This window comes from Lolium perenne, chromosome 2 (assembly GCF_019359855.2).
Source record: "Lolium perenne isolate Kyuss_39 chromosome 2, Kyuss_2.0, whole genome shotgun sequence".
In the NCBI taxonomy this organism is placed as follows: Eukaryota; Viridiplantae; Streptophyta; class Magnoliopsida; order Poales; family Poaceae; genus Lolium; species Lolium perenne.
The window spans coordinates 131838548-131860599 of record NC_067245.2 but is presented as its reverse complement, the minus strand read 5'-3'; the positions used below and the strand labels follow the sequence as shown (position 1 = coordinate 131860599).

The 22052-nt window shown below is 42.6% G+C and overlaps 1 long non-coding RNA gene across 1 annotated transcript; it reads left to right on the top strand.

The window, feature by feature from the left end:
• The first annotated feature begins 18897 nt into the window (after nt 1-18897).
• On the top strand, nt 18898-21585 carry LOC127330163 (uncharacterized). Its single transcript, XR_007869150.2, has 3 exons — nt 18898-19215; nt 19308-19489; nt 20150-21585. It is a non-coding gene; the product is annotated as an uncharacterized lncRNA (long non-coding RNA).
• Nucleotides 21586-22052: the final 467 nt, after the last annotated feature.

Genomic DNA, 22052 nt, shown 5'->3' with positions numbered 1-22052 from the left:
TGTGGTGTGGACACGTTTCCTAGCTCCCTATCCTGGTTCCCTACATAAACACAGCTGAGATCGTCGAGGCGAGATCGAGTCCCAAAAATTGCGAGCAACCGAGTTTGCAAGGCGAGATCAAATTAGTTTACCATCGATTACTTTCGGCTGCTGGTGGAACGTATACGGTGGAACCGGCGGTTTCGTCATGTCTCTAAGAGCAGCAGCTGAGCATAGGCACAGACGAAACACCAGCACAGGCGGGATAACGTGAAACACGGCGGGCACACACATATATGCACGCGGACAAGTCAGGCGTCCAGGTTGTTGATGAACTGGAGGCGTTGTTCAGGAGGCGGACGGGAGCCTCAGCGCGCAGGTTGGGAGAGTGCTGAGCGGACCTTGGCGATGGCCTGACGTCGAGCTTGGCCGCGGGACAAGGTGCATGGCGCGCGGTGCACGTGAGAGGATGCCATAGAAACCGAGGTCGACGGGCAACTTGGGGGCATCCGGAGTCCGAAGATGCACGGGCGGCGTCCTGGAAACAACGGCATTCGCCGAAGCTAGACAAGCTGGAGAAAGAGACGACTGGGCGAGGCCAAGGGCACGGGACGTTGGAGCTAGCAGCCGGGGTGCAGCACAAGACTATCAAGGCATCATCATCATGAACGGCAATGCGGAGCGCGTCGCAGAAGAAAAGTGCAGCGCCAAACGGTGGTGAGCTGCACCACCGGGCAGGATGCATGACTGTGATGGAGATCTTGACCCAATGACTCAATGAGGCAATCCAAGCATCCGGGCAATCAAGATGGACGTTCGTTTTGGCTGGTTCTCTTTAGACTGTATATATTGTCTTCCTGCATAATGCGAGTACTGAATGGATTCAAACTATACAATGTTTTACGTTGGCTAATCCAATCACAGGCTCACATCATGCTTGGGAGTTGGGATAAGTGGCCAAGTAGCGGAGTGTACTACGTTTTAGCACAAAATTTTGTGTTGGCCTACCTTCCTCTGGGCTCATATCAAGTTGAATTGAGCAAACAATTGCTTGAAGTACTGTTGCTTAGATTTTGCGAGACATAAACTCACGAGACAGAAATCTGAGATCAATAATGTATGATATCTCTGGTTTAGAAATTGTTTAGGATCTTTCGTCCCATAGTTACTTAATCAACAAATTCAGGTCCCAAACAACTCATACATGTTACATATTCCTTTCGAGAGCTGTAAATTATACAAAATTGTTTTTTTTCTGGATTGCAAACTATCTTTTGTTTGTGTGGATCCGTTGCAATTTTTTTTGTCTAATTAGAGCAATCCTACTTGTATCTTGATGTAGAGAAAGAGTGCCAGTGCAATAACTACTCGATATTGCTTTATTATTTGGATTGTAAATTTTTCTGCACTTTTCAATTTGATACCTCCATGGCTCCATGTAGTGGATGCTTCTCAAATGGCTAAGACCTGATCTTCTTGGTTAACACGTTGGCTGCAGTCCTCCTCCTTTTAATATTATATTAGCACATATACCTTTTCTTTAGCATAAAGAGTTAAAGACGCTAAAGACATGTCAATCAAGGACTCCCTACCATTTACATTTGGTTGTACATATTTAAACATATAAAATTTGTTTATTTGATTTAATTACACCGTAGCAACGCACGGGCTCTGTGCTAGTATCGCATAAACCATAATAACAATGATCACCAATTCTAACAGAGAGCATAGGAACACTGGCTTTCCTAGACTTATTAGGATGTGAAACAACATTAGAAGCATCTTCACAGAAAATGTTGTGACCATCTTCTACATTTTCAATCACAAGATCTTTAACTATTGCAATAGCAGGTTCAACATTTATTTGCTCTTTAGGTTCCATAGGTTCCTTTGCACTTTTATTAACCACACTAGTTATAACAGAATATTCCTTCATTTTAGCAGGAAAAGGAATTTTTTCAATATAAGCTTCAGGAAGAATATGATCAACAGTTTTAATTTCAACACATTTACCTATAGGTGAATCAATTTTATCTTTGTAAGGTTCATGATACTTATTAAAATTCTTCCTAGGCAATTCAAAATGAGAGGCAAAAGCTTTATAAAAATTTGCAACAACTTGAGAGTCAAGACCATAAGTAGCACTCATATTACGAAATTTATCAGTATCCATAAAAGTTTCAATGCATTCATAATCATAATTTATACCTGACTCTCTATCTTTGTCGTTCTCCCATCCTTCAGTATTCTCCTGAATCCGATCAAGAAGGTCCCATTTAAACCCTTCTTTGTTGCGTGTGAATGATCCAGAACAAGTAGTATCCAGCAAGGTTTTATCTTGAAAAGAAAGTCTTGCATAGAAATTATCAATAATGATATTACCAGGAAGCTCATGAATGGGGCATTTGAGCATTAAAGACTTCAATCTCCCCCATGCTTGGGCAATAATCTCTCCATCATGAGGCCATAAATTATATATGCGGTTTCGGTCTTTGTGAATTTCACTTGGAGGATAGAATTTAGAATAAAACAGAGGCACAATATCCTTCCAATCAAGAGAATGCCCATTCTTCAGCAGTTTATACCAATGCGCCGCTTTACCAGACATCGATATAGAAAATAATTTCTTCCTAACTTCATCCATAGAAATACCTGCACACTTGAATAACCCGCATAATTCATGTAAAAACAGTAAATGATCTCCAGGATGGATAGTTCCATCCCCTTCATAGCGGTTATCCACAACACGTTCAATAATTTTCATAGGTATTTTATATGGAACCTCTTTCTCACATGGCGCCTCATCCACTACCTTTGCAGTAGTAGTAGAATTTCCAAATAGGAATTCAAGAGAATATCTCTCCATAATGAGTTATAGCAGCAGGCCGAAATAAAAACAGCACGTACAATAAAAATTTTCCTTACCAATTCCACTTACCAATAGCGCTTCACTCCCCGGCAACGGCGCCAGAAAATAGTCTTGATGACCCACAAGTATAGGGGGTGTATCGTAGTACTTTCGATAAATAAGAGTGTCGAACCTAACGAGGAGCAGAAGGTGTTGACAAGCAGTTTCGATGAAGGATTCACTGTAAATGCTCACAGACAAGTATTCAGGGGGTTTTGATATAGCAGATAAATAAAATACAAGTAAGTAAAATGCGAGAGTAATAATTGCAGCGAGTGGCCCAATCCTTTTTAGCACAAAGGACAAGCCGGTTTGTTTACTTATGATGACCAAACGTTCTTGAGGACACACGGGAATTTAGTCTAGTGCTTTCGCTTCATATAGTTGATTAATCTTCATTGTTTTGATAAGTGTTGTGTGGGTGAACCTATGCTAATGCACCGCCCTTCCTAGGACTAATACATACTTGTGATTAAACCCCTTGCAAGCATCCGCAAATACAAGAAAGTAATTAAGATAAATCTAACCACAACCTTAAACTCTGAGATCCTGCTATCCCTCCTGCATCGATATACCAACGGGGGTTCAGGTTGCTGTCACTCCGGCAACCCCACAATTAGCAAACGAATAAAAGATGCATTCCCCTAGGCCCATAAAGGTGAAGTATCATGTAGTCGACGTTCACATGACACCACTAGAAGAATAACACCACAACTTAAATATCAAACCATTAAATATTACTCAACATAGTTCACTACTAACATTTAGACTTCACCCATGTCCTCAAGAACTAAACGAACTACTCACAAGACATCATATGGAACATGATCAGAGGTGATATGATGATGGATAACAATCTGAACATAAACCTTGATTCAATGGTTTCACTCAATAGTATCAATAACAAGGAGTAATCAACACCGGGAGAGTTTCCCCTATGAAATAATCAAGATTCAACCCTAGATGTTACAGCGGAGACGAGGTGCAGCGGTGGAGATGACGGTGACGGTGGTGGAGATGATGATGATGATCCCAATGAAGTCCAGCTCGATGACGGTGACGATGGCGACGATTTCCCCCTCCGGGAGGGAATTTCCCCGGCGGATTTCAGCCTGCCGGAGAGCTCTTTTCTCTCTGGTGTTTTCCGCCCCGCAGAGGCGGCTATGTCTATTCGCGATGATCCCCCGCACCTTAGGGTTTCGGGTAGATGAAGTACGCGAAAGAGAGATGGCCGAGGGGGGTCGTGGGCCCCTCCCCACGTGGCGGCGCGGCCAGGGTGGAGCCCGCGCCGACCTATGGGGGGCCCATGGCGGCCCTCCTCGGCCTCCCCTTTTGGCTGGCTCCGTCTTCTGCGAAAATAGGAGCTTCGATATATTTTCCGTCAATTGTTGATCTTCAGAAATATTGTATCCTGAAGGTGCTTTTTTCCAGCAGAATCCTGACTCCGGTGAGTAATTCTCCAATAATCATGAAACATGAAAAATAGGTGAAATAACATAAGTATCATCTCTAAATATGAAATATATCAATGAATAACAGTAAATTATGATATAAAATAGTGATGCAAAATGGACGTATCAATGTACAAAAGAGAAGCAAGCTCGTGTGAAAAGATAAGCAAAAGAAGTGTGACATACTTACATAGATAGTAGTATCCTTACATAGTGAGAAAAAGAAAAAAAAATACAAAAAGAAAAAGAGTGTGAGTGACACCTATACACAAAAGAGTCCAAAGCTTATAAGCAAAAGAGAGAAAAGAGAAGAGAGGCGTCTTGCGCAAATCTCGTTGCCTCTCATTTTTGCAACCAAGCCACGGTCTCTCTTGCGTTAGCGTGATACCGAGCTAGTAGTCTTCGTTAGGACCAATTTTGTTCGTGCTCATTTTCCAAGTCGCGCTAACCCCATTTTGTCCCACGCGTGTGTTCCACCTTGTGTATGCCTTTTCTGATCACCGCTTTTGACTTGTGACTTTTGGATCTTACCCACTTTTGACAATAGACTCTTCGTTTGGTTCTTCCATTTGGCTTTCCACATCCATACCTAACACCATATAGAGTTTTTGTTTTGTGTGTGTGCATACATATCGGTTGTCCTCCGACTTGAAACACCTTTTCGATTTTGGTTTGCAAGTTTTGACACTTTGGTAGTTTTTCCTAACAACCCACCACATAGTTCTTGTTTTAGTTGTAACCATGTCTAGTGAAGAAGGGAACCAACTACCGATGACGCTGCACCAACATTGGATAGCTACTCAAGCCGTCCACGCCAAGCTCAATGAATTTGAAGCAATGATGAAAGATACAAACATCCGCTATGAAGAAAGAGCTCAAGTGCAAAGGATAGACCTCAATAAACCAAGTTCAAGACCTCAATGAGAAGATTGAAGCTCAAGGCAACGAGTTGAAAGCAACACTCGCCATACAAGGTCAAGAGACAAGCAAAATGAAGACGGCGTTCGACAATATCCTTCATACACTCAACCGTCAAGAAAATAGAAGACACCACTCAAGGTCTTCGCGCTCTCAAAGTTCAAGGTCACGAGCTCCTACACCGTCTCACCATGATTCCAATGAAGACCCACGCCACCATAATGTGGATGTTCAAGTGCTTCACCAACAAGCTCAAGAAGCGGAGCAAGCTCGACTTCGACTTGTCCAAGAACGTCAACGCCTTGAAGAAGAGCGCCTTCAACAAGAGAATCTCCATGCTCAATTCCAACAAGAGCAAGAACGCCTTCGACATGATCAAGAGCTAGTTCGTGCAAGGGAACAAGAGCGTATCCGCAATGAACAACAAGCACTTGAAGAACAAGAACGACAACGACAAGTACAAGAAGCTCAAGCTAGAAGGCAACGCCTTCATGAAGAGGAACAAAGGCAAGCGCACCAAGAGCGCCAAATCATCAATGTTGTTCAACCGCAACACCCGCAAGGTCAAGATAATCGCCGCCATCATGATGATCGACCTCATGCTAGAAGACCCCCTCCTAGGGCGAGAAATGAGGAATCAAGTCATCACCAAGCATCATGTGAAGAAAGTGTGATGCCCCGACACTCCCGCAACATTGATGATCAAGATCAAGGTCATGGAAGACCACCTCCTCGTCAACAACATAGCAACAACAATAGAGATGCTCAAGGTCCACAACCTCAACCTCAACAACATCAAGAACATGGTGAAGAAAGACCACCTCCTAGACGCAATGACCGTAATGAGGAAGAAATCTTTGGGAAGCTAAAGTTCACCATGCCCAAGTTCCAAGGAGAGGAAGACCCCGATGCATAATTATCTTGGGTTCTCAAGGTTGACAAGATCTTCCGCGTACACAACTTCTCCGAAGCAAAGAAAGTGGCCATGGCATCACTTGAGTTTGAGGGATATGCAAATGTTTGGTGGGAAGAAGTGAACAAGAAGCGTGACAAGGAAGATCTAGAGCCCATTGACACATGGGAAGAGATGCAAGAAGTCATGCACAAACGCTTTGTGCCCACCCACCACAAGTGTGACCTCTTCAACAAGCTCACTCAACTCAAGCAAATCTTCAAGTCCGTTGAGGAGTACTACAAGGAGATGCACATGACCATGATGAATGCGAATGTGGATGAGCGAGAAGAGCAAACTATGGCAAGATTCTTGAATGGATTGAACACTCCCGTCAAGAGGATGGTGGAATTCTTGCCTTACACCAACATGGTTGAGTTGCTACATCAAGCTACAAGAGCCGAGCGCCAAGTACGAGAAGACCTAGCAAATGCTAAATCCAAGTCCTTCTTCGCCGCACGAATTGCAATCAATGACTCCGCAAGCACCAAGAATACAAGTGTTAGTTCCTCCAAGGATCCTCCCAAGCAAACAAGAAGTGCCATCAAGACTACAAGCTTCAAGCCGGAGCAATCCACTATGTCCTCCAAAGCTTCCACGGGATCTAGTAACATCACTTGCTTCAAGTGTGGTGCTCAAGGACATAAATCCTTTGAATGCAAGAACACAAGAAATATGATAACTCGGGATGATGGAGATGTGGAGTACTTGAGTGAAGGTGAATATGAAGCCTTGGTACAAGCCACAACCAATCATAAAGATGATGACTTGGAAGACCAAGAGCAAGTCCTATGTGTGCATCATGCAAGCCCATCACTTGTGGTGACCAAAGTGTTGACAACCCATGCACTCCCCAATGAAGACCAAAGATGCAATATCTTCCAAACAAGAGCCGAAATCAATGGCAAGTCAATAAAGGTTATCAACAATGGAGGGAGTTGCCACAACCTTGCAAGCACCGAACTATGCTCCAAACTCAACCTTCCGCTCCGGAAACACCCCCATCCTTACCATGTGCAATGGCTAAGTGACAACGGAAATGTGAAGATACAACACACCGTCACAATATCCTACATGATTGGCGCCTATGAAGACACCGTTGAGTGTGATGTAGTGCCTATGATGGTGTGCCACATACTACTTGGTCGCCCTTGGCAATATGACAAGAAAGTAAACCATGATGGTTACACAAATACCTATAGCTTCAAGGTCGGCGACAAGTCCTTCATCCTACGCCCAATGACTCCTAGCCAAGTAATTGCGAACAATGCAAAGGCTTTAGCGAGGGCTAAGGAAGCTACTATCACTAGTGAGATGAGCGGTGAGAGAGTGACCCACCAAAAGGAGAGTGAGCGCCACAAGCCATATGTGAGTGAGATGAAGAGTGTCCTCCTAGCTACCAAGAGTGAGATGAGAGAAGTGCACCGCAACCCATCCACCAAATTGCACTATGTGCTCATTTGCAAGGGTCCACCCTCGGAGATTAACAACTTAACAACACTTCCTTCGTCTTTGTTGTCTCTTTTGAAGGAATTCCAAGATGTCTTCCCCGACGAGCTTCCTCATGGACTACTATCGCTTCAAGGCATAGAGCACCACATCAACTTCATGCAAGGCGACACACTACCAAAAGGTACCACTCACCACACCAAAACCAACGAACAAGAGGAAATGCAACGTCCAACTCATGATTGTCAAGCACACGGGTATGTTCATGGAAACCTTAGCCAAAGTGTGGTTCCGACAATCCTTGTCATGCCTTTGGGTTGTTCCGTTGTTTCATCACTCGTTTTGCATCTTATGCAACATCTCTTGAAACATCTTGTTGACAAAAGTGGCCTTGATGATATCCTCATGTGTCCCATTTATCTCAAGGACCATATTATATATGTGAGAGAGACCTTATGCATCTTATGGCCGTTGACACACAAAAAGTTGATTTCCTTTGGATTTGCGATTTCCTCTATTGGCATTGAAGTGAATCATTCGACCTTTGGGGATATACATAAGCGGCACACGCCAACCACAACTGCCCAACTTCGACATTTCCATACCATTGCCATTTTCCATACTCGCTTCATGAAAAACATTAGCACCATTGTTTGCCTATTGAATGCCCCGTTTGTTTGGGACAACGCTACACAACACCCTTTTTGTGACTTGCAAATGAGACTTCACTATACATCACTCCTTGTCCTACAAAAGGTTGACTACACCGACACAATTTTTGTTCCCATTTTTGCCAAGTTTTCCGGGGAAAAAGAATTTGTTGATTTCCATTCGCATGATAATTTCTTGTCCAATGCAAAGAAAATTGGCATGCCCAAATCTTCTATGCGAAAGTTGCTTTTACCCAAGTTATTGTTCGGAAGCCACAACCCACCTCCAATTATTCATGAGAGCACGAACATGGACTCCGACAAGCGTGCCATCACCATGAAGAAAATACACGAAGACACAAGAGCCATCATACAAGAACATGTACTTCGTCAAGCCACCCGCCTCAACGCCAAGAAGAAGGGACGAGACAAGACACTTACCATGCTCTCCACACACCACCATGACAACAAGATGATGAGAGACATCGAGCTTCAATGCATACAACGCCCCATTTGTTTTCAAGCTAAGTCCATTTCCAACCCCTATACCCATGCTCCAACTTTTGATGTAGTAGCTAGAGTCCATCCTTTAGATCAATGCAAGCCATGCTCTCGAACGGTTAATGCTTCACACATGCATACATTGTTGCTTAGGGAGAACATTCGACTACATGGACTAACAACCACCATCGCCACGGACCAAGACATGTGCTTCATGAACTTCAATGGTACAACCCTCAAGACCAAGTACATCATCAACATCAAGGATAGGATGCCACGTCAAGGAGATGAAGACACGTTAGAGTCGAGGACGACTCTTTTCCAAGGGGGGGTGATGTAGCCCTACCCAAGGTCGACACTACATCAAGACCGACAAGCCCTCCTCGGGGCCCAATGACACGAGCTCGAGCCCAAGCCATACACCAAGAGGTGAATTCGCTCCTTTCCACGTATGCATTTGATACTTCTTTGGATGGCATGCTACTTCATGCAAATACCTTGTGTTCAATCAGTTACATCGGTCAAGATACAAGCCATGGAGACAAAGCCAATGAAGAGGAAGCTGGAAATGAAGAAGATGGAGCTACAGCGCCCCAGCCAGAACTTCCGCTCCCCAGGACCGGAACTTCTGGCCAGATGCCTCCCAGATGCCTTCCAGCGCCCAGGAAAAAGCATCCAGCCGGAACTTCCGCCCCGAGCGACCGGACTTCCGGCCACCGGAACTTCCGCCAAATTTCCGCCCTTGTTCCGGAAACACGCCAAAACATCCCGAGAACATACTGCAAGGAAATTGGCCATTTCCGGAACTAGGCCGGAACTTCCGGCCCGACCGGAACTTCCGGCCCACAGGACCGGAACTTCCGCCCAGATGCCGCCAAGATGCTGTCTGAAGGGAATACTGCCGGAACGTCCGCCCTACCGGAACTTCCGCCCCCTGAGGCCGGAACTTCCGCCTGCACACGTTTCAGCACTAAAACTGACTGGTTCAACATGTAACTTACCCCTTCGCCCCACCAACTATAAATAGCCTTGTTGGCTCAGATCTGAGATTAGACTTGATGTGAAATTAAACCTGAGCTTTGCTCACCCTTGTGGGAACCCTACCATAGATCTTAGATCTTGTACCCACCCGGGCTCCGATCGAATCCTATTGTATCTCTTTGGTGACTTCTACCAATATTGGTCTTTTGCTTGCACTTCTATCGATTTGGTATTTTCACCCTTCTAGATCTATAGGATTTCGATTCGTCGATCTTTTTGCGGGACTTCTACCGAAAGGTCTTTTCCTGCAACTTCTATCGAGTTGGTGGTTCGGGCCAATGAGGACAAACCGATTTGTGTGCGTGTGTGTGTTTGTATCCCACGATTCCCCTCTGTGTTCATCGCGTTCTTCCACCTCCCCCGCGAATTCCATCCAAATCCGTGAAGATCGGGCACACCCTTGGGCTTAGCCCTTATCACATACTTTGCCGGTCTCTCGGCTCTGTTACGAACACAACGCAGTACATATCCAGATCATGATAAACGTTCCGGCCTAAAGGTGCCGGTGGTGGGCCTTGGTTAATAGCTTGTGCCACCTGATGAACTTCTCGCTGCTGAGGCCGGGTCGGCTGAGCTTGTACCGATAGCGCATTTGCCCCGGTAAGCGGTGGTGGTGGTGGTAACCTTCCGGAACCTTGGTCCCTGGCATCTTTCATCATGCCTCTCTCCATCAACCTCTTGGTCCAGGAGTAATCTTTTGTCAAATGGTTTGCCAGCCTCGCCGGATTCGGTGTGTGCCAGCGGCACGGCTGATCCATAGCGGATTCCATGGTGTATTTTTCCTCATTTTGCCACGTATTCTTTTCAACCCATTGTTTCTTTGGACCCGCCCATGGATGCGATCCGGTTTTCTACCTTTGGCTTCCGCTAGCGCCGGAATTGTCCTACACTGCGGCCACTTGTTGCATTCCGTACCTCCGATCCAGAAAATATTCCCTCCTTTTGTTGTGGTGGTTGTTCCAGTAATAATCTTAGCGCGGTTGGTTCGTTTGCGCCGGCTCAGCTTGTACCGCCGGTTGCATCGGATCTCCCAATGCGTAGCTATCTGCCACTCGAATCATTTCAGCCGAAGTGGTTGGCATGTTTCTCTGCAGCTTTTCCCACAACGGTGAACCTCTTCTGCACCCATTGCAGAACTAAGCAATGGCTTGCGCCTCTATCACTCCTTCGCAAGAGTTCCTTGTTGAGTTCCACCGGGTTAGATAGTCCCGGTCTGTTTCATTCTGGCGCTGCTGGCACAGCGCGAGCTGTTGCGGCCTGTTTGGCCTCCGGTACGTGCTGCTGAAGTTAGTCACGAAAGCTTCCTCAAAATCAACCCAGCCATTTATGCTTCCCTTTGGAAAATTGTTAAGCCAAATTCGTGCAGGTCCTACCAGGAAGGACGGTATGATTCTCACGGCCCAGTGCCGGTTTCCTCCACCTGTCGCGGTTCCTCCGCCACCAGCGACATACACTGCGGTTACATAGTCCGCGAGCCAATCTTCCGGCTTCGTGGTTCCATTGTATGTTTTTGTGTCACGAGGCAACTGAAAGTTGCGCACTGGTGGTTCTTCTCTCATGATTCGCGGGCCAAAGCATTGTGGACCCGGAGGACCTTCAGCTTCAATTATTTCAGATAGATATATTCTGCCCAGCCTGTGCCTCGCATCCCGGTCTGGCAGGCATCTTTCTCCAACACGCTCTCCCAACGGGTTCCGGTAAGCTCTGATTCTTTCCATTCCAGAATCAGCTTCATCGTAACGTTCCGGTACAGCGGCTTTTCCCTGCCGGTACCTTGGTGGAGGCATTTCCTCCTCAGCATAAGCTGCTCTTGCCACTCGATAATTTTGCCCGGTTTCTCCTTTACCGGTGTAAGCGTTTCCGGCGTAGCCATTTCCAGCATAGCCATGACCTGCCCCTTGCCTTTTTCTACCGGCCTCATATTGCCCGGCTTGTTGTTTTCCGGCAAGAACCGGATCATACATAGTCATTTCCTGTGCATTCACTTCTTTTTCTCTTATGTCAGGATGGGGGGGTGATGCCTGCCCATGCGATTTGCTTCCGGCATTTTTTTGCCGAACGCACCAATTTCGACGCCGCAGCTGCTTTGTTAATCTTAGCCAGCTCAGCATTTTGTGCCTCAATCAGAACAAGCAATTCTCTTACTCGATCCTGTTGTTTTGCTAAAGCTTCGCCAGAAAGCGACTCACACATCTCTACTGCAGCCTTAGCAGCTTTTATCGTTTTAACCGGATTGTTGTCCTTAGGTTTTTCTACAACGCTCAAAGATACCGACGTACTCTTTCCGGCAAGAACCTCCCGGCGCAAGTCCTGATCTAGGTTGCGACCTCTAAGCCAGTTTTCCGCTACTCTAGCGGGCTGAGCGCTAACGGAAGCAAAGCCATGGGCAGCGTTGTACTCACGTAGGGTTAGGTTGAGCTCTCGCTGAGCCCTGATGATGTCCGCTCCGCCGGAGAGCAACTTCTGCCGCTGCGCCTCCAGTTCGGCTTGAACCGCAGCGGGGTCGATGTTCTGCGCGATGGGCGTTGCCAACACGCTCATGGCCACTTGGAGGGGTGTCTCTGGTGGCGCCGCGGATGTTCCTGCAACAACCTCGTCGCGCTCGATCGGCGGCTTGGCCGTGCACGCGGACTTCGTCTGTCCAGCGCCTTCCGCCGCAGCGCCTTTGCCGGCGTCGGCCGCGCCAGCCATCAGCACCTCCATGCTATCGGCGGCGTGACCAGAATGAGGCCCGCGAGTTGATGAAGATCTTGGTGGATCCGGCGCCACCAGCACCGGCGAGGGGTACTGGCGCTCCTTGATGGTGCCGAGGTAGATGCGGTGGCTGCCGAACTCGAGGATGCGGCCGTTCTACAGGTAGCGACCACCATTGACGAAGCAACCCGCGTTGTCGTCGATGAAGTCCAGCGAGCCGAGGCGATAGACGAGGCCGGAAACCACGCGCTCGCCGGAGATGATGGGGATGCCCGCTCGAATATGAACTCCAGCAAGCGCAGCTGCTGGCCCCACGGTGGGCGCCAACTGTCATGGTGGTGAACAGACAGATGCCATAGGATGGCTTAAGTTGGGGCCGAATGTGCGCTAGAGGATTCAGGTGAGGGTTTTGGTAACAAGAGAATGGATTTGGGCAGAATTCCGGTATGTATTCCTTAACTTAGCCCTTGGCCAGAGGTTGAAGATGTACAATACAAGCTCTACTTCTCTCTACTGCTAGCTGGTGATCCGTCTCGCACAGGGGTGTGCTCCCTCTCCTTATATAGGGGAGAGGGTGGCTTACAAAGGAAGAAACCCTAATGGCATCTTTGATGAGCTAAGCTACTTTATAAAGCTTCTTTGGCCTTGAAGACACCGGTCCTGTCTTTAATCAGGGAGCGATGACATCCTCCGGTAGCTTTTACATCACCTTCTGCTTTGGCGCCAGGGCTTCGTTTAAAGCTGATTGCTTCGCTCATCTTTGTCATCTAGTTCCTGATGGAATCTTTGACCAGTGTGCCGATAGGCTACAGTTGAGCTCCCGCCGGTACTCCGGCCTCTTCTCTAGTTAACCACATTCCGGTATACCCCTCCTGGGATACCGGTAAGTTTCCACTTGGCGCTAGCCATCATAACTTAGTAATCCAGATTAATCTTTAAGACGGTATCTTTATAACAAAAACAGGGCAAGTTTCCCATGTCTTTGGCCTACTGGGGGCCATCCCCCCAACAAGTCACGTACGCTAGGTCGGCAAACTCCCAGCCATCTTCTTTGTTAAGAGAGAGGCATCAAGACTCTCTCTCTCTCTCTTCTCTCCCACTCTCCAGTTATCCACCTCCGTTGGCTGCCGGTTTTGGCAGGGCGTTTCTACCTCAGCTCGGAGGACATGGTGTGTAGGCTTTGTAGCCATGGCGATTTGGTCGCGCCAAGTGGTTCGTCCTCGGCAGCGACGAGGATCAATCCGGACGGTGGCTATTAAGGACCTGATCGCATTTCTTGCTTTCAGCCTGGGTCTACCATGTAAATTTTAGGGATTTAGACGAAATTTCCTCTTTATTTTGTGTCCTGTTGTAAACTGTGCTCTGATGCATATTGGAAATCTGGGACCTTCAGGATCGTTCAGTTGTCCCTCTCACAAAAAAACATCTCTCTCATTCTTGGCATCACTCGCTCGCACCACCTACACACTAACAAACCCAGCACAACAGTCAACATCACCCGAAAAAGGGGAGACACCATAAATAAGAGGGCCCCCGTGACTGCTCTCCCGTCTTCTCCTCCCGTGTAATCCCTCTTCCTCCGAGTTCCACTGGACGGGAAAACACATGTGCTGCCTAGTAATAATAATACAAACGTAAAAAAATCGACCTACGAATCATTTTAAAAAATCCAACTATGGGGTTCGATTTTGGCCTGCTAATATAAAATTAAATAATCTGAACTAGTATTCCTCTAAAAAATCATTTTGGTACGCATTGTTTGGTACTTTTCATAGCTAGAGTGCTTACTCCCTCCGTTAGTAAATAGTCTTCGTATGTCATATAGTAAGCATTCAAGTTGATAAACAAGGTCTAGAAATATTCAAACCAGAAAAATCATGTATCTACCCCCTAACCCTAAACTCTGTCTTATGAAGTCAAGCATGAAGAGAAGTGGTTTTGGGTTTCAAACATGGAAATTTCAAAAACCTCCCACGAGCTTCATTTTGGAGTGACTAAGAAGGATCGATACAGGTTCATATTCAAGTTTTAAACTTGTTTAAATCTTGGTCAAACCTAGGATTTGACCAAGATTCAAATGGGCATAAAAATTCAAAAAAATAATTTTTTTTGAAAAACCAAGGCACATAGTCTTCTTATGTCATATAGTAAGCATTCAATTAAGTTGATAAACAAGGTGTAGACATATTCAAACCAGAAAAATCATGTATCTACCCCCTAACCCTAAACTCTGTCTTATGAAGTCAAGCATGAAAAGAAGTGGTTTTTGGTTTCAAAATGGAAATTTCAAAAACCCTCCCAAGAGCTTCATTTTGGAGTGACTAAGAAGGATACATGCTTACTTTTTCATATTCATGTTTTAAACTTGTTTAAATCTTGGTCAAACCTAGGATTTGACCAAGATTCAAACGACTATAAAAAATCAAAAAAATCAAAAAATGAAAAACCAAAGCACATAGTCTTCGTATGTCATATAGTAAGCATTCAAGTTGATAAACAAGGTCTAGACACATTCAAACCAGAAAAATCATGTATCTACCCCTAACCCTAAATTTTTTCTTATGAAGTGCATGAAGAGAAGTGGTTTTGGGTTTCAAACATGAAAAATTTCAAAAATCACCCACGAACTTCATTTTGGAGTGACTAACAAGGATCGATACAGGCTTACTTTTTCATATTCATGTTTTAAACTTGTTTAAATCTTGGTCAAACCTAGAATTTGACCAAGATTCAAATGGGCATAAAAATTCAAAAAATGAAAAACCAAGGCATATAGTGTTCTTATGTCATATAGTACGCATTCAATTAAGTTGATAAACAAGGGCTAGACATATTGAAACCAGAAAAATCATGTATCTACCCCCTAAACCTAAACTCTGTCTTATGAAGTCCAGCATCAAGAGAAGTGGTTTTTGGCTTAAAACATGGAAATTTCAAAAACGCTCCTAAGAGCTTCATTTTGGATTGACTAAGAAGGATACATGCTTATTTTTTCATATTCATGTTTTAAACTTGTTTAAATCATGGTCAAACCTAGGTTTTGACCAAGATTCAAATGGTCATAAAAATTTAAAAAAAATGAAAAATGAAAAACTAAAGCACATAATCTTTGTATGTCATATAGAAAGATTTTAAGTTGATAAACAAGGTATAGACATATTCAAACATGAAAAATCATGTATCTACCCCTAATCCTAAACTCTGTCTTATGAAGTCAAGCATGAAGAGAAATGGTTTTGGGTTTCAAACATGGAAATTTCAAAAACCTCCCATGAGCTTCATTTTGGAGTGACTAAGAAGGATCGATACATGCAAAATTTTTCATATTCATGTTTTAAACTTGTTTAAATCTTGGTCAAACCTAGGATTTGACTAAGATTCAAATGGGCATAAAAATTCAAAAAATGAAAAACCAAGGCACATAGTGTTCTTATGTTATATAGTACGCATTCAATTAAATTGATAAAAAGGTCTAGACATATTCAAACCAGAAAAATCATGTATCTACCCCTAACCCTAAACTCTGTCTTATGAAGTCAAGCATGAAGAGAAGTGGTTTTTGGTTTCAAACATGGAAATTTCAAAAACGCTCCCAAGAGCTTCATTTTGAGTGACTAAGAAGGATACAGGCTTACTTTTTCATAGTCATGTTTTAAACTTGTTTAAATATTGGTCAAACCTAGCATTTGACCGAGATTCGAATGGGCATCAAAATTCAAAAAAAAATCAAAAAAAGCAATAACCAAGTCACATAGTCTTCTTATGTCATTTAGTAAGCATTAAATTAAGTTGATAAACAAGGTCTAGACATATTGAAACCAGAAAAATCATGTATCTATAACCTAACCCTAAACTCTTTCTTATGAAGTCAAGCATGAAGAGAAGTGGCTTTTGGTTTCAAACATGGAAATTTCAAAAACCCTCCCAAGAGTTTCATTTTGGAGTGACTAAGAAGGATACATGCTTACTTTTTCATATTCATGTTTTAAACTTGTTTAAATCTTGGTCAAACCTAGGATTTGACGAAGATTCAAATGGGTATAAAAATTCAACAAAATCAAAAAAATGAAAAACCAACTTCGTATGTCATATAGTAAGAATTCAAGTTGATAAACAAGGTCTAGACATATTCAAACCAGAAAAATCCCGTAACTACCCCTAACCCTAAACTCTGTCTTATGAAGTCCAGCATGAAGAGAAGTGGTTTTGGGTTTCAAACATGGAAATTTCAAAAACCTCCCACGAGCTTCATTTTGGAGTGACTAAGAAGGATTGATACAGGCTTACTTTTTCATATTCATGTTTTAAACTTGTTTAAATCTTGGTCAAACCTAGGATTTGACAAAGATTCAAGCAGGCATAAAAATTCAAAAAAAATGAAAACCAAGGCACATAGTCTTCTTATGCCATATAGTAAGAATTCAATTAAGTTGATAAACAAGGTCTAGACATATTCAAACCAGAAAAATCATGTATCTACCCCCTAACCCTAAATTCTGTCTTATGAAGTCAAGCATGAAGAGAAGTGGTTTTTGGTTTCAAACATTGAAATTTCAAAAAACCACCCAAGAGCTTCATTTTGGAGTGACTAAGAAGGATACAAGCTTACTTTTTCATATTCATGTTTTAAACTTGTTTAAATTATGGTCAAACATAGGATTTGACCAAGATTCAAATGGGTATAAAAATTCAAAAACAATCAAAAAATGAAAAACCAAAGCACATAGTCTTCGTATGTCATATAATACGCATTCAAGTTGATAAACAAGGTCTAGACATATTGAAACCCGAAAAATCATGTATCTACCCTAACCCTAAACTCTGTCTTATGAAGTCAAGCATGAAGAGAAGTGGTTTTGGGTTTCAAACATGGAAATTTCAAAAACCTCCCACGAGCTTCATTTTGGAGTGACTAAGAAGGATACATGCTTACTTTTTCATATTCATGTTTTAAACTTGTTTAAATCTTGGTCAAACCAAGGATTTCACCAAGATTCAAATGCGCATAAAAATTCAAAAAAAATGAAAAACCAAGGCACATAGTCTTCTTATGTCATATAATAAGCATCCAGTTAAGTAGATAAACAAGGTCTAGACATATTCAAACCAGACAATTCATGTATCTACCCCCTAACCCTAAACTCTATCTTATGAAGTCAAGCATGAAGAGAAGTGGTTTTGGGTTTCAAACATGGAAATTTCAAAAACCTCGCACGAGCTTAATTTTAGAAGGACTAAGAAGGATCGATACAGGATTACTTTTTCATATTCATGTTTTAAACTTGTTTAAATCATGGTCAAACCTAGGATTTGACCAAGATTCCAATGGGCATAAAAATTCCGAAAAATAAAAAACCAAGGTACATAGTCTTCTTATGTCATATAGTAAGCACTCAATTAAGTTGATAAACAAGGTCTAGACATATTCAAACCAGAAAAATCATGTATCTACCCCCTAACCCTGTAACATCCCAAAATTTTCCAAATTTTGGAATGTTAAATAAATAATATATGTTGATTGAATTTATTGTCTTTGTTGAAATTCTCCGAAGAAACGGAAACTTTTTGAGGACTTGTTTAAACTTTTCTCAATTACGATAGAAACATTATACATGAGCGGATAAATATGACTATCCAAAATTATAAATCTTGGTTGAGGAAAATTTATACAAATCCGATTTGTGTGTTGTGTTTTAACACTTGGATCTAAGTGGCATTTAAATTTTTTTTCCAAACCATGTTGAATTATTTAGAGAGGGAATAATATGACTTTCCCAAGAGAGAGGAAATAACATGATATTTCCAAAATATATAAATGGTCTGGGAAGTATTCGATTTGTGGTTTTATTTGACATTTATTGCATTTTATATATATCTTATTTCGTTTCCAAAATAAAACAAAGTATTACGAGACGGGGATAACATGACATCCTCAAATATAGAGTTGGAAATGATTTAAATATAACACATGTGCATGTTAATTGTTTTATCAAAAATAAATTATTTATTCATAGGAAGGACTGAAAATACATTTCCTAAAGTCCAATATAATTATTTTATTTTATTGGAATTTTCTGGAATTTTTGTTTGAGCTTATACAAAATCAAATCTTAAATAGAAAATAAAACAAGAAAACAAAGAAGATAAGAACACGTATCTTACCAAATAAACTAGGAGCCCACCACCGTGCCCTCCCTTCCCCTATTTCTTTTCTTTCATTCATTTACTTCCTTCTTGGGCTGCATTCATTCCTGGCCCATGTAGGCCGATCGACACAGCCACCACCGGATCGTCTTCAACCTCCTTAACATACATACTGGAAGCCATGGCTGCACCTTTCATCTTCTCCACTAGGACATTCTAGACACCGAAACGCCTAAAAGTAAACACGAAAGTTATTCCCCACTCAACAACGGTTCAATTCAGGGGATTAAAATCTGTTTTAGTGCACAGTAAAATCGCCAATTTTGGCCATCAAGACCATTACCGTTTTGGCTGATTCCGTTCGTCTCCCGTCGCTCTACTCCCTCTCGCTGTGTATAAAGCTACCCCGACCTTCCCATCGCATATCACACCCCTCCACCGATCCACGCCCCCAGGCTGCCCCTGTGGAGGGCGGATTTCTTCGCCGAAGTTCCGACGGCCGCCGCGACGTCTCGTCGAATTCTCTGGGTATAGAGGGATTCAGGCCCAGATTCTTCTCCCTTCCCTTCTCTCTAGCTCTTGCGCATCTTACTGATGCCTACGTTTGATCCAATTCGTAGCCGGAGGTCCGTGCACGTGACACCAGTGTCGCTGTAGGTGTCCGCCACCATCTCCAGGAGTTTCGACAGAGGAGTCCGAGTACGTTATCATCTGAAGCGTTTTTATTCTTCGGAGACGCACACGCAGACGAAGCTATTCTCCGCAGCCACGCACAACCTCTACGACTGGCGAAGTCTCGTTGGTGAGCTGCGATTTGGTTTCAGCAATACTCGTTTTCACGTTCGTAGCTTTCAGTTTAGGACAGTTCTGAACCTATAGCGTGTATAGCGTGTATAGCTAGTTTCAGTAAATTCGTTTTTAGACTGCGTGTACGTGTAACTTCAGTAGTTCATAACTTTAGTTCCACTTGGCCAAAATCCGTAAATAAAATCATTTTGGAAACCTTGGAAAGAGTAGAATATTATGGAACCCTTAGATTTCATTTTTGACAGATTTTCGTTCGGTAATTTTTGAGGTAAATTTCGAATTAGTTTGATCATAGTTTAAATTCTATAAACAATTTTAATGTTGTTCTTTCCATAAAACGTATGGAAAGATTATGACCATTTAGTAGTGTTATCTAAAATTGTTTTTGCTAATATTAATAATTTAATTTGTTTAACTTGTAATCACCCTAGTTTCTTATGGTTAAAATTTGGAAATAACCAATTGAGAAATAGCTTATGTATGCGTATGTTTTATGGATTTCATAATCTAGTTCTTATTTCATTTTGGTTGTTGGAATGACTCGATGTTTTATCTGGAGTTTATTTATATTTCAATACTTGGTTTTGTTTGATATTTCCTTGTTGAAATGTGTGTATGTTTATGTATGGTATTGTTTTTCTTTTCGTTACGATAGATTTCACGAAGAGTGACGGGATAATTTTTATCAAGGAAGTAATATTGATAATTATGTTGACAAGATAATTATTCTTCATCAATGAAAGGCAAGTTACACATGACCTTTTGTCCTACTATTTTTGAATATGCATGTTTTACAAGTATTTTTGTAGAAACGCATGTGTAGGAAAATTATGCTTTGCTATCCTAGTAGAGAGCCATAGGATTTCTTACCATGTTCCTTGTAGCCCTTTTTATTAAAATGCGTATATTGTATGAGTGCTTAGCCAATTGCTTGGTAGACGTGGGACATGGGTTTTCAAAGAACAAAATCATTTATGAAAATTGACATGCGCCCATTCTGGGGTGATATGGTGAAAATATTTTTGAAATAAAAACTTATCAAAATGTTTTCCTCTGGGCGGAGTGGTATGTTGGGAGCGTCTACAAGAGCTGCATCCAGTGAGTGGCTCTGCAGACTCAGGTTTTGGTGGGGACCGCCGCCCAGGGTCAAAGAGATCTTCAAAGTTTCAGTTGAAGAAGCTTCCAGTACAACCACATGCTATATGGGCTCTGGCTTAGTCGTACATAGAGGGAAACCCTTGCATCGGTACCGCCATTGGAGAGGGGTCTTCGGATCATAGTTGCGGGCGGACTGGGATTATGTATAGGGGGCTTCTATGGAAAACTTCGTCATGATCCATGCCCGGTTAAGCCAAATGAAGGATACAACAAAAAGGATGGATTGTGACATGTGGGGAAAGTGTACAACCTCTGCAGAGTGTATGATCTAATCGATTAGCCGTGCTCCCGGATATGAGCAATTTGAGCAACTGAAGATTGAAGCGGATGAAGGATCTCCTATGTTTTCAAAACCTTTTCAAAAATTGTTTTGGCATGCTAAGTTTATCCAGTGAGTGGCTCTGAACTTAGGATTGTCCGAACTGTTTTGCAATTACTACTTTCATCCAGTGAGTGGCTCTGGAGTTAGTTTAGCTTGTTTTGGGGATGGGATGTAGGATGGTCAACCTTGGTGGATTCCTTGTGTTTGTCCATCCCTATATTATTTTATTTTAAAAAAATATATAAAGACAAAGAAAGTTTCTAAAAAGATTTTCACAAAACAAAATTGGCTTTACGCAAAATAAACCATGAGCCTTCCTTTGACATACCTTTGCATGTATAAAAATATAAACCACTTTGCAACTTGTGTAACTTGCCAATACATTCAAAGTATTGACCAAATATTTTTGGCTGTAACTTTACCTGTTGCAGATGACGAGTAAGGACGATAGGATCACGGGCCTATACTCAACAAGCCGTGTGGCGTTGATGAAGCCCAAGACGTACCTTTATGTTTCCGCTGTAATGTGAGCCAGCCACTATGCTGTGCAAGATTGTAATAAACTCTGGATTCAACGTTTGACTAATAAAATGACGTATGTTATATCTTGATATTCATTTGTTACTGTGCGTGCTAGCTATGATCCAGGGATAGCACTGTAAGCACAGAGATTCGAACCCTACCAGGTTCGGGTCGCTACAAACCCTAAACTCTATCTTATGAAGTCAAGCATGAAGAGAAGTGGTTTTTGCTTTCAAACATGGTAATTTCAAAAAACCTCCCAAGAGCTTCATTTTGGAGTGACTCAGAAGGATACAAGCTTAATTTTTCATATTCATGTTTTAAACTTATTTAAATATTGGTCAAACCTAGGATTCGACCAAGATTCAAATGGGCAAAAAAATTCAAAAAAAAATCAAAAAAATAAAAACCAAAGCACATAGTCTTCGTATGTCATATAGTAAGCATTTAGGTTAATAAACAAGGTCTAGACATATTCAAACCAGAAAAATCATGTATCTACCCCTAACCCTAAATTCTGTCTTATGAAGTCAAGGATGAAGAGAAATGGTTTTTG